The sequence below is a fragment of the Podarcis muralis genome, chromosome 13, assembly GCF_964188315.1.
Source record: "Podarcis muralis chromosome 13, rPodMur119.hap1.1, whole genome shotgun sequence".
NCBI classification, from domain to species: Eukaryota; Metazoa; Chordata; class Lepidosauria; order Squamata; family Lacertidae; genus Podarcis; species Podarcis muralis.
The window spans coordinates 54403376-54415587 of record NC_135667.1 but is presented as its reverse complement, the minus strand read 5'-3'; the positions used below and the strand labels follow the sequence as shown (position 1 = coordinate 54415587).

Here is a 12212-nt window from a genome sequence, read left to right as displayed (position 1 = left end):
CTTTCTATTTAATTTATTTTTATCAGACTTGCCAGATCACCTTCAAAAAATAGAATCACATGCCCCTAAACTTAATCAGAAACCAGTTCCTCTCTTATTATACGCAGACGATGCTGTCCTACTATCATTAACGAGCTTGGGTCTGAAACGTCTTATATCTTCTCTGATCCTTTACTGTGAATGTAACAAACTCTCTATAAATTATGAGAAGACAAAAATTTTGGTCTTCTCGAATGGTTGGAAATTAGAGAAATGGAAAATAAGAGGGCAAGAAATCCAACAAGTGAAAATCTATAGGTATCTGGGAATCTTATTCCAGAGCAATTTAGGGTGGGCAAATCATCGCACAAACGCCATAAAACAGGCAAAGTGCACCTCATCAGCAGTTGCCCGTTTTTATTATCAGAAAGGCAATCAATTTATTCCTGCGGCCAATCAGATATTTCAAACAAAAGTGCAATCCCAGATATTCTATGGAATCCCGCTATGGGTCCAAGCATATAACAGTGATCTAAAAAAGATTCACTCCAGCTTTCTGAGACGTACTCTTGGACTCCCAGCTGTGATCAAATATGAAACAATGTGTGCAGAAATAGGCATACACACAATGGAATATTGGGCCTGGTCCACCTCAATAAAGTACTGGTTACGCTGCCATTTTCGCTGCCCTCCATCAAGTCTGCTCGCTGATTTGCTCAAGGACTCCTATAAATCAAGATGGTATCAGTACCTCGAAAAAAAGATTGAATCCTTAGGCATTGAGCTGGAGCCCTTGTACAATTCTAACGAGCAATACATTTTCCATAATATCCTAACTAGACTAAAGGATGTCGAGAGACAAAATATTATGGCAGCTGTAAACAAAATTTGCTCCCCCATATTCTATGATTTAAATATCTTAGATAGCAGAGCCAATTACGTCACTAAATTAATAATCCCAGCCCAACGTAGGGCTTTTATGCTGGCCCGTTTGAATGTTTTTCCCTCAGCATTTGTCAGGGGAAGATATCAAAACATTCCTAGAAACAAGAGATTCTGTAGATGTTCTATGAATGTCCCGGACACGGTAGAGCATATTCTCTTTTATTGCCCACTGTACAGTACGCTCCGTCAACACGTGCTGTCCCCTCTTTTGGGTGGTCTGGAACCCCAGCAAGGTGAATGTGTGAGATTCTGCCTATCCGACGTTGACCAAAGGGTAACGGCGGGGGTAGCCGAGTTTTTGGCAGCAGTCCTCCAAGGAGCAGGTTAACAAGGAAAACCACTGATTCTATATGTATATATATATATATGTATGTAGCCAACTGCTGCCTTTTTATATATATTTCAAGGCTTTTATATGTTACTCTCTCTTTTATGGTTTTATTTGTATAATGCCTAATAAAGGTTTGATAAGTAAGTATAAACATCCTCAGTCAGAGAATCATGTTTTGAGAGCAATTGAGTGACTGATTAAAAAATGTCCATGTTCCCTCCCTCAGCTGAAGCAGTTTCTGCATGGCCTCTAAATGCTCTGTCCTGCGTGGCAAAGGTCAGGGTCACACTGGCAATACGTTTAAGGACCTGTCTCCAATAGTTTTCTTTTCATGCTGAAGCATCCAACATAATATCAACAGTTCCGTGTGCAGACCATATTTCTTAAACTTTACGTGTTTTAATGTTTGCCTTTGATTCTTGAGTGCTTTTTTCCGGTAATTAAAGATCCACATCCTTTCCCAAAACTAAAGGTTTACAGTAAATTTTGTGGAAAGAGGGAGTGTAGCACAGCAAATAACAATTTTGGCTGCACATTTTGTTGTCATTTCATAGTAGCTTTCAGAAAGCCTGTAGCTCGTTGTTTGTTGCCTAAAATGGGCCATTTCCACAACAGTCGTTGGTATATTGCCAGTCTCTTAAAAATGAAAATTTGCTTAGTCAGTGTCCGTTGCAGCTACATTTTGCCATTTTGATTCTTCACAAGCAGCACTGTGGATATCGTGGGTACAAGATTTGTGGTCCACTTTCCCCTTGCCATTTTTTGCACCCATCATTAATGGCAAATTTCTCACAGTCACGTTTTCCCTTTGGTTGTAAAGAAACCCCCCGGTGACTTTTGGGAATTTAGTCATATGCCTCTCAGTCTATGAGTTATTTTTATACTTCGTAACACCACTAGAATGAAAGTTACTTACTTCACATAATGCAGCAAGAAAAAATATAAAATACTATCAATAATGTAATATGAGATAAGGTAAATGTAAGTGTGCAGCTTGCATTTTACATCATTGCTAGCATATTACATTATTGCTAGTATTTTATTTTTACTGCTTAAATTTATCATTACATCATATTTCAACTTACTGCTTATACCTTATATCAAGACATGTCCAAAACACATGCAAGAGACCGCACACACAGAGCAAAGCAAATCTTACCTCCACTCACTCTGCTCCATGGACTGCAGCATGTATAGATGTATACAGCAACGCAGCATTTCCAGAAACATCTACACAGTTCCACACTTTGGAAAGCTTTGGTGCTCATTCAAAAAAAAGTGATAAAGAAAAAATGCAGCAGACCAGCTGTAGAAGAGCCTTTACGTCGCCACTCTGATCTTAAACAGTAGATGGAGAAAGAGAGACTACTGGGGATCTCCATGGCAGAGGCAGCAGAAAGTCGATATGACATAACACATGTGTAGTGACATCACTAGGTCATTGCATGCCTTAGCCTCTGGGAAATTCCCATTATGGAACTTCCAGAGGAGGAAATGGCGGACTGTCTGTCTTGCTGTTGGCTCAATTTTTCGTTACTCTTTCCTTTTCCTTTTCTTTTTATCCCCTTCACTTCCCTTCCTTCTTCTTGCTTCTTTCTCTTTTCTCCCTCATCCCTTCATTTCTTCCTTGGTGTCCTCTGCTTGGGGCCTGTCTTGTAAGTAAGTAAGTAAATGGTTCATGGAGGGACCTGGAAATGTTGGTGGTTGAGGCTGAGAGGCTGAGAGGAGAGGTCCCAGGTGAGAGCTGGGAGGAGCTGCTACCTTCTGCAAGTGGCAAGGGTTAAGAACTACCTTTGAGAGAGGACACTGTATTCAATTTATATTTCCATTCATTTGCATTACATTTCCTATATCTTACTGTATTATGGAAAACTTTTAATAAAAATATTAACAAGTAAAGGACATTCCCATTATGGCTTTCCCTGATTGGAATATTTAGACCTTTCATGTTTTTGTTGGAGAATATAACCAAGATGAGCATATAACAATCATGTATGTAAAAAATAATCATTTATGATTCCTTAAGAATATTCCTGGGTTTTGTGAGGTCCTTATAGTCTTTGGGGCCCTTTTGCACCACCACACGTCCTGCTTACCATATGACTCCTTTCACCAATGTCCATAGGTGGTAGACCCACCTCCCTCTCAGCATGAGCTAAAAGCAGCCTTAGACCACACACACAGCAGCCATCACCTAGCAGAACCACATAATGACATGTTTACAAAAATGCCTTTGACTCCAAGTATCGGTGGTTCGAATCCCCGCGGCGGGGTGAGCTCCCATTGCTCGGTTCCTGCTCCTGCCAACCTAGCAGTTCAAAAGCACATCAAAGTGCAAGTAGATAAATAGGTACCGCTCCGGCTGGAAGGTAAACAGCATTTCCGTGTGCTGCTCTGGTTCGCCAGAAGCGGCTTAGTCATGCTGGCCACATGACCTGGAAGCTGTACACCGGCTCCCTCGGCCAATAAAGTGAGATGAGCGCCGCAACCCCAGAGTCGGCCATGACTGGACCTAACAGTCAGGGGTCCCTTTACTTTTACTTATCCTTGGAGTTGTGTCCTTATCTATATGTTCCTTATATAAAGTGGTTCAGAGGTCATCATGTCTGTGAGAGAGAAGTTTGATTCACCTGATGGCCGCGGCATTGCGAGAGAAATAAGATTCTACAAATAGCAATGATTTCCAAAAGAGCAAGTCTGTTATTCCCCCAACAAGCATTGTGACTTTGAAGCTGTATTGGGGGGAGGGGGGATGAGCTACTCTGCCAATAGCCACCTGGTTTGCAGAGCAATTTGATGCATGAAGGGTTAATCCTAATACATCATCATTTACATTTGCTTTCCTGTAATTTGCACTAAGTCATACATATAAAATTATTTGTAATCCTTTATCTTGTCTCAGGCTAAGCTAAAGGAGGGGGGGGGGAGATAGAGCCACTTTAAAGTGGTGAGCTATCAGTATTCAAGGCAATTGCTCAGCCATTCCACATTGTAAATAATGTATGCACCCACCCAAACACAAATGTCCTTTTGTCTTGCCAGGTTTCTTCTGTGCCTTCTCACATAATAATCAAATAAATTCAAAATGTACTATCGAAACCTAATTAAAGCAACCACAAAAAGAGCTTCATCTCCTCTGATGAGGCTGCTGCTGAGCAATGCTACCAAAGAAAAAAGATGATAAATGTGATTGACTCAGAAATGAAAAACAGATAAACTCATAATTCTACAATCTGTCTGCTTTATAGTGCAGAGAGGTTCAAACACGATGTTTGGAGCCTCTTTGAATTTGAGGCTGCCTCAGTGGAAGGTATAGGACCCTCTTGAGGTCTAAATGCTCTAAACTGCCTCCAGGCTCAGGTTGTACACATGTGTAAATAAACTTTATATCAGTCTAGCTGCAAAGTTTCAGAGTGAGTTTGTAAGGGCGAGGAGGGGAGGAGTTCCCCCAAAGGTGTGTTGGGATACTGCCAGAGAGACAGGCAGGCCATCAGCTGGCTCCAGCCACCGGCCGGCAGCTGGACGATCACCAGTCTCCCTTGGAACAGCATCAACCAGCGACACAAGCCTCAGATACGTTTAGAGACCTGTGCACGCTCTATCAGCAGAGTGATTAAATCTTCTCAAAGCAGAAGTGGTGGACAGAGAAATGTGTAAGCATGTTTACAGCATTTATTTAGCATAGTTCAGGAAGAAAGGAAAAAACATGTCTGCTTCCCTTCGTGTCCAGCAAAACAGCAGGAATGCAAAAGCTATATACAAGTTCCCAGCAAGTGCTGGAAGTAAACAGGCATGTGACACACAACAGTCATGCCTGTTCCCTTTTAAGGTGGAACGGAACTATATCCTAACAAGGTGTTCGTTCTGAGGTGCAATGTTTGATTAGAGCTGGAGAGATCAGAGTCAAACCCCATCCCCCTTAAACATGAAGTTTGTGGGCTGAATTTTGGTCCGTTTCTATCTCTTAGTCTAATCTACTTCACAGGATGCTGTGAGGAAGAAATTGGGAGGACTGTGTACAGTGTCATAAGCCAAGGTGGGATATGCATGCAATGTAAATAAAGTTTTTCAATTGGGGATGGTGGGCATGAAACTGTTCCTTCCTTTGCCCTCCATCACTGTTCAGATTTCATAAAGCTGCCCAACAGAATTAATCTGGCATTGTTGCACCATATAACTGGTAATTTTCAGATGTTGGCTGTTGGTGGGTCAAGTTTTTTATTTTTATTTTTAAAATTCAATTCAATGCGTGCATTTAAAAGTAGGGTTGCCATACATCCAGGAAAACCTGGACATGTCCTCTTTTGGGGTGCCAACATGCCCACCCAGGGGGATTTTTACATTTTAAAGTAAATGTCCAGGGTTAGGTTTTAAATTAAAAAAAATGGGGTTTTGGGGGGGAGGGGAGCTGGCTGTGGAAGGTACAGTGTACAAAATGATTTCTACAACTCCCCAGAGGAGGAGGAGACATGAGGTGGTGACTCCCTACTGAGGGGGACAGAGGTAGCAATGTCAGGTGTCCCATTTTAAGCTGGACGTCCTGGATTGACAGACGCCTTCTGATCCCAATTCTGGATGTCCCATTTTGAGTCCCGTGCTCTGTCTGCACCAGAGCAGAGGACCAAAAGACGGGCGCTTTTTGGTTCTGTGCTGTGGCACAAGTCAGTTGGCACAAACTGGAGTGTGGGACCAGAGCACGCCAGGCACTTCTGTCTTCCACTGCCTCCCACAATTTGGTCAAACTCATGCTGGTAGGTTCAAGAACACCATCCAACCATCTCGTCCTCTGCAGTCCCCTTCTCCTTGTGCCCTCTATCTTTCCCAACATCAGGGTCTTTTCCAGGGAGTCTTCTCTTCTCATGAGGTGGCCAAAGTATTGGAGCCTCAGCTTCACGATCTGTCCTTCCAGTGAGCACTCAGGGCTGATTTCCTACAGAATGGAGAGGTTTGATCTTCTTGCAGTCCATGGGACTCTCAAGAGTCTCCTCCAGCACCAGAATTCAAAAGCATCCATTCTTCGGCGATCAGCCTTCTTTATGGTCCAGCTCTCACTTCCATACATCACTACTGGGAAAACCATAGCTTTAACTATACGGACCTTTGTTGGCAAGGTGATGTCTCTGCTTTTTAAGCATATCTGGATATTATTAAGATAGTTCACAAAGCAAGAGTCTTATGGCTCGAGAACTTCCTACTCCTTCTTCTCAACTTGCCTTCTCCAGACTGCAATTCCCTTTCTCCGATATCATTTGCTTTGAAGGTAGTAAGTGGGTTATCAGCAGACGCGTCAACTATCAGTAGTCTTGGATCTGAAGGGTAGACGACAAGAATGGAAAACGACTGCTCCAAGTCCATCTCCTGTGTTTATTTGTTTTTGCTGTAAGTTGTTCAGCTAAAAAATGTTGAACCAGCCCTAGAAGAAGCAGGTTCAAAAGACTGGAAGAAGCATCGCCACTTGACCTGAAGGAACTGGTGATAAACTTTGCAAAGCAAAAGGCACACAAAGAGAGGTTATGATGTGCCTGAAATTGAAACTTTTAAGAGACTTAAATGTTAACATCACAATTCACAATATTATTCAGAATTATTTGTGTGCTAAAAAACTTTCATTTGTATTTGATAAAGATAACCAAAGATTGCTGTATTACCTAGTCTTGCAATTTGAGATAAATTTAGCAGTTTCAGGTTTTGTGCATTTTTTCTACAAGAAATCCATTTTTTAAAAAATTTGAAGTTAGCCATTTTGAGGGGCGGTGGGCACAAGTAGTTAGCCTTGCCTAAGATGCAAAATAGCCTGGCACCAGCACAACTCCTGGGGAAGTTGCTTCATCATGTCAATGAGAGAAAGTAAATCCTTTATAAAAATAAATGGTGCAATATATTACATCCATCTCTGCATGCTGGGTTACAGGTTGCTCTTAACAGATCAAATGCCAAGAGCTGCAGACCTTTCATGCTCTAATGCGTAATGCATGCCTCCAAACCCACAATACTGTCCAAAGGCAGCTCTGGAGCCATGATGCCGACAATTAAGAGTACATCCCCCATAATGGTCTATATTTTTAATTTATTTTTTGCTTTTTACTTGTTTTTACGATGTTATTGTTTGGTTTTATATTGCTGTAAATCACTGTGATGTATTTTTTCTGAAACGGTATGTAAACTTTTTTTTAAAAAAACCAAACAGTGTCAAAGCATATGATATGATGAGAGGAACCTTCCTTTCTATAGTTACTTTCTGGTTCAGGAACCCTGTCAAATTTGATTATTAGATGTTCCACCTGTTTTTGGTATATGTCATATTGGAAACCCACAACATTAATCCTTTTCCAACACATAGATTTCTCCCGAGTACAACACGAGCATTTATGCACACTTCTAACAGTTCTAAAAACGTGTTCCAGTTCACATATCTTGTTCAGTTTCCCCAAACATATACTGTGGAATATTATCTGCAGCCCTTGTTGCTGTTTCAGTTATGTTTTCCTTTTCTCATATTAACATTTGAACTGGCGAGCTTCTTTCTAAGTTGCCATACAAAGAAAAAATATTCATTTATTAATGAGACAAATATGTCTGCTGCTTTATTCAAATGTTGGCTGACTACAGAAAACCAGTATCTTCTCCAATGTTATTTAAGGGTTGCTATATTTTGAAGAGCAAAAAAGAGGACACATTTGCTGACCTCTGCTTTTAACTATGGCTCTCTCTGGCCACTCTCATCATGAAAAGGAGGACGTGTCCTGGAAAAAGAGGACATGTGGCAACCCTTGCTATTTTCTCTTCTGCAGTTGGTTTACCTACCTTCAAGTTATTTAGCAACTTGGCATACCCTTTATCTTCACTGACATTTGGCCGTGATGACAGATCTTGCTCCCCTTGAGACTCTGCAAAGCCAATTCCTACGTCGGCTCCTAATGCTCCCCCTGTGCGTAAGCAACGCAGCCATGCGACTAGAATTGAAGATCGCATCCTTAGAAACTTGCCTGTGGAAGCAAGTCTTCAATTACTGGTTATCATTGTGGCATAGATTACCAAACCATTACCTTGTCCAATGCTTATGGCGAGATGAATTCTCCAGCCTTTGGACTAGTAGAATTCATGCCAAACTCCTGAGTTATGGAATCTCTCCCTCAGATTCCCTAAAACTAGACCAAATCACTGCTCAAAGACTGATCCGTCAAAGACTGGATGACATCGACTTACAGCAAAATTATATGCTGGGGGGAGGTGTTTGTTCGCCCCAGAACATTGGTATCACTTTAACTTATTGCGTTCCATCATACCTCTCCTCCCTTTCGACTGTTGCCCATAGACTGGCCTTCACCAAAGCGAGGTTCAACGTTTTCCCCTCCAATGTCCTGAGACATAGATTCTCAAAGGGCCAAGCCCCCGCCACGTGCAAATGTGATAAGGTGACGCCGGAGTCGCTTCAGCACATTTTGTTCACTTGCCCCTTGTTCAATGTGCCACGGGCAAATTTGTTGGGATCAATCATACAGAAACTAGAGGGTATCCCACCAAAATTCCACCTTGCCCAAATCTTGCAGGATAAGGATTCCCACACGACCCTGAAAGTGGCTAGGTTCCTGGTCACTGTCCTCTCCCAAAAGCGACGCCAAGGAGCGCTACAAGCTAATTAAGGCGTAGCATGCCTTTCCATCTTATAGTATTTTATTGTTATAGTGGTGTTTTAGCGACTGTTTTTTTTTTCTTTTCCCCACGGCACAAGCTGTCACTTATGTGTTGTTTTTACCTGTATGGGCCTATGGCCATAATAAATATTATCTATCTAACTTCACTGACATTTGTGGTTAATTCTTCATACTTGAAACAAAGCTGCAGATTTAAGTGCGTGATACTGCCCATTATGCTTTTGTGTCTCTGCTTGTTAATATTTGAAAGACAAAATTGGCCTTTTACATGAGTCAAGTTTGAATGTGGTCTCCAAATGCCACATCGTTCCATCATTCCGTCTTTACCATTTTTTAAAACATAATGGATAAAAGGAAGCATGATCCTGGATATCATAGTAATCTAATCTATGACTGGAAGTAAAGGTTTAATAAGTTTGCACAGAAGCAGGGCAGGTTCTTCACTCAGGTTTCAATACTCCGTCTTCTACCAATGCCCCACTAGGAGCACAAGTAACCAGGGGATGGTCAGACCTCCAATATTTATCCTGTAGGAACAACAATGCAACAAGACTCAGCACAACCTGTTCTATTGAACACAAAAGCTCTAATTGCATGGATCAGGAGGTGTTTACCTGTGCTTTCACATCCATCCAACCAACAAAGAAGAGTCACTGTTGAGCATTACTGCGCGTGACCAGTTATTCTGCTTGATCACAACACTAAGGATTTGATACACAGCTTTCTTTTCAGGATTGATTTAATAAAGCATCCTCATTTGGCCTTTGTTCCGCTTGGACTTGCAGAGCACTAGGGAGCATTTGCAAACCACCCGACGCAGCCGGCTACAGCAGGGCAGCCCAACCTCTCAGACCGATTGGGCCGCAAGAGCACTTCCCCACAGAAACAGCGAGCCAGCCACACACCAAAATAAATCCCCATATCGTGAATTAAAGTGTTCACAATACCATTTCATGTACAGAACTGAATATATATGATTAAATATATACAATTCAAAGGAGGTAAAAATAAAAATATTTTAGGCTTTTAGTCAAAATTATTCGAGACTCTTGTGAAGCCAGTAAATAAACACAGAAGACAAGTGGACAGTGGGGGTGGGGGGAGGTGGCTAATGGCCACTTCAGCCTCCTCACCACCTCTGTCCCCCCCCCCATACACAAGGCCCCTTTGGGCTGGTAATTAACCAAGGGTAGGGAGAGATCTGTAGAGTTGGGAGGGGACCCAATAGGGTCATCTAGTACAACCCACTGCACTCGCTGACAGGTAGCTGCCACCCCCAAGTCCACCTGCCGGGGGTGCCAACTTAAATAAAATATTGGAGGGGGCCAGGTAAGACCCACCACATATAATCGATCACATGATGCAGCACATGCACACCATTTGAATGGCAATGCCCATAAACTTAGAGGGGGCCTGGTCCCTCAAATATTTTATGGGGGGTGAAGACCCCTCAGGCCCCAGGAGTTGGCTCCCATGCCATCTGCTGAACAGGGCAGCTAGCAGCAGAACCTCCATGCCCAGGGCAGCCCACCAGCCCCACCAAATCCCTCCCCCCGCCTGCCTACCATGCACCATGTCTCTGCTGGGGGCCAGGCTGCACTTGCGAGAACTGATGGCCTTCCCACTGCTCTCTAAGGCTTCTCCTCTCCAGGGCATTTCCCAGTAGCCAACTTCTTCTGTGCACAACCATTCTCCGCTCTGCTCTTTTCATTCCTCTCCATGTCCTGGGAGACCAGGGGAGAGGGGAGCTGGTTGCAGCACAAGGGGGAGACCCCCTGTCTTCTTCTCCAGCCTCTGGTTCCACCCCTGCTCTCCAACTTTCGCTTCAGCCCTGGAGTCTGAACTGCTCTCTGCCACAGCTTCTTCCTGCTCACTAAACCTTACCTCTTCTTCTTCCGACACCTCCTCCTCCCAGTCTGTTCCCTCTCATGAGCACCTTTTAATGTGCTTAATGAGAGCTTCTTCTTTTTCCAGAATCTCCTAATGCTTCGTGAAAATAGAACCGTCAATTGTTTCCTCACTTGCTTTGTAACTCTCTTTGTAAAATTTATGACGGCCAGCAGATCTCTCTTATCTCTCCAGGGCTGAAACAGCAAGAGTGAAGGGGGATGGGGAACAGTTCTTTCTTATCACTGGTTTTAAATCTTAAACAAGGACGATTTATTAGGGAAGCTTTTTGTCTCTTCATTGAGCACCCTGGCATGCCATTTACATCTATATATCTTCTTGAACCCAAGAGTGTTGGTCATGCCACCAAGCAACTTCATACAGCTACAAATTACCCAAAAGAGAAGTGTGTTTGGGACACGCTTGGTTTGAGAATATCAGTCCTCTCTGGGTACATTAGTGCTAGCACATCATATTCTTTTCTTTCCCTGCCCCACCCAGTTCTCCCTCAAAATAGTTTCTTTTGCAGGGAGGGGGAGGGATTTCAAAGCTATCCAGCCCAATGCAGCCAGATCTATTTATCTGGACTTTAGCAGGCTTTGTCCACACAGAAGGGCTGCAATGCCTCACAATTTCATCCACTTCTGTAAAGGGATGGGTAGTTATAAGTATTAAAAATAATCCCATAACAGTGAATGGGGAAGCACAAAGTTTCAGTTTTTTGAACTGGGATTTAGATTCAGACCTCGAGTTGAATCAGATAGCCTTTAACTTGGTTCAGAATGAATCAAACTTAAATCAAGGGAAGTAATAGTGCCACTGTATTCTGCTCTGGTCAGACCTCACCTGGAGTACTGTGTCCAGTTCTGGGCACCACAGTTCAAGAAGGACACTGACAAACTGGAACGTGTCCAGAGGGCAACCAAAATGGTCAAAGGCCTGGAAACGATGCCTTATGAGGAACGGCTAAGGGAGCTGGGCATGTTTAGCCTGGAGAAGAGGAGGTTAAGGGGTGATATGATTGCCATGTTCAAATATATAAAAGGATGTCAGATAGAGGAGGGAGAAAGGTTGTTTTCTGCTGCTCCAGAGAAGCGGACACGGAGCAATGGATCCAAACTACAAGAAAGAAGATTCCACCTAAACATTAGGAAGAACTTCCTGACAGCAAGAGCTGTTGGACAGTGGAATTTGCTGCCAAGGAGTGTGGTGGAGTCTCCTTCTTTGGAGGTCTTTAAGCAGAGGCTTGACAACCATATGTCAGGAGTGCTCTGATGGTGTTTCCTGCTTGGCAGGGGGTTGGACTCGATGGCCCTTGTGGTCTATTCCAACTCTAGGATTCTAAACTCTTTTTTGAAGAGCCAAATCAGAATCCGAACCAAATATTGTTTTCAGTTTTTCTCCCTCTCAAACAA

The 12212-nt window shown here is 42.9% G+C and overlaps 1 long non-coding RNA gene across 1 annotated transcript; it reads right to left on the bottom strand.

Annotated features, from left to right (window-relative positions):
- Positions 1-4909: 4909 nt before the first annotated feature.
- Positions 4910-11808, bottom strand: LOC144325166 (uncharacterized). Its single transcript, XR_013390491.1, has 2 exons — positions 8060-11808; positions 4910-6735 (listed from the first exon to the last, which is right to left on the bottom strand). It is a non-coding gene; the product is annotated as an uncharacterized LOC144325166 (long non-coding RNA).
- Positions 11809-12212: the final 404 nt, after the last annotated feature.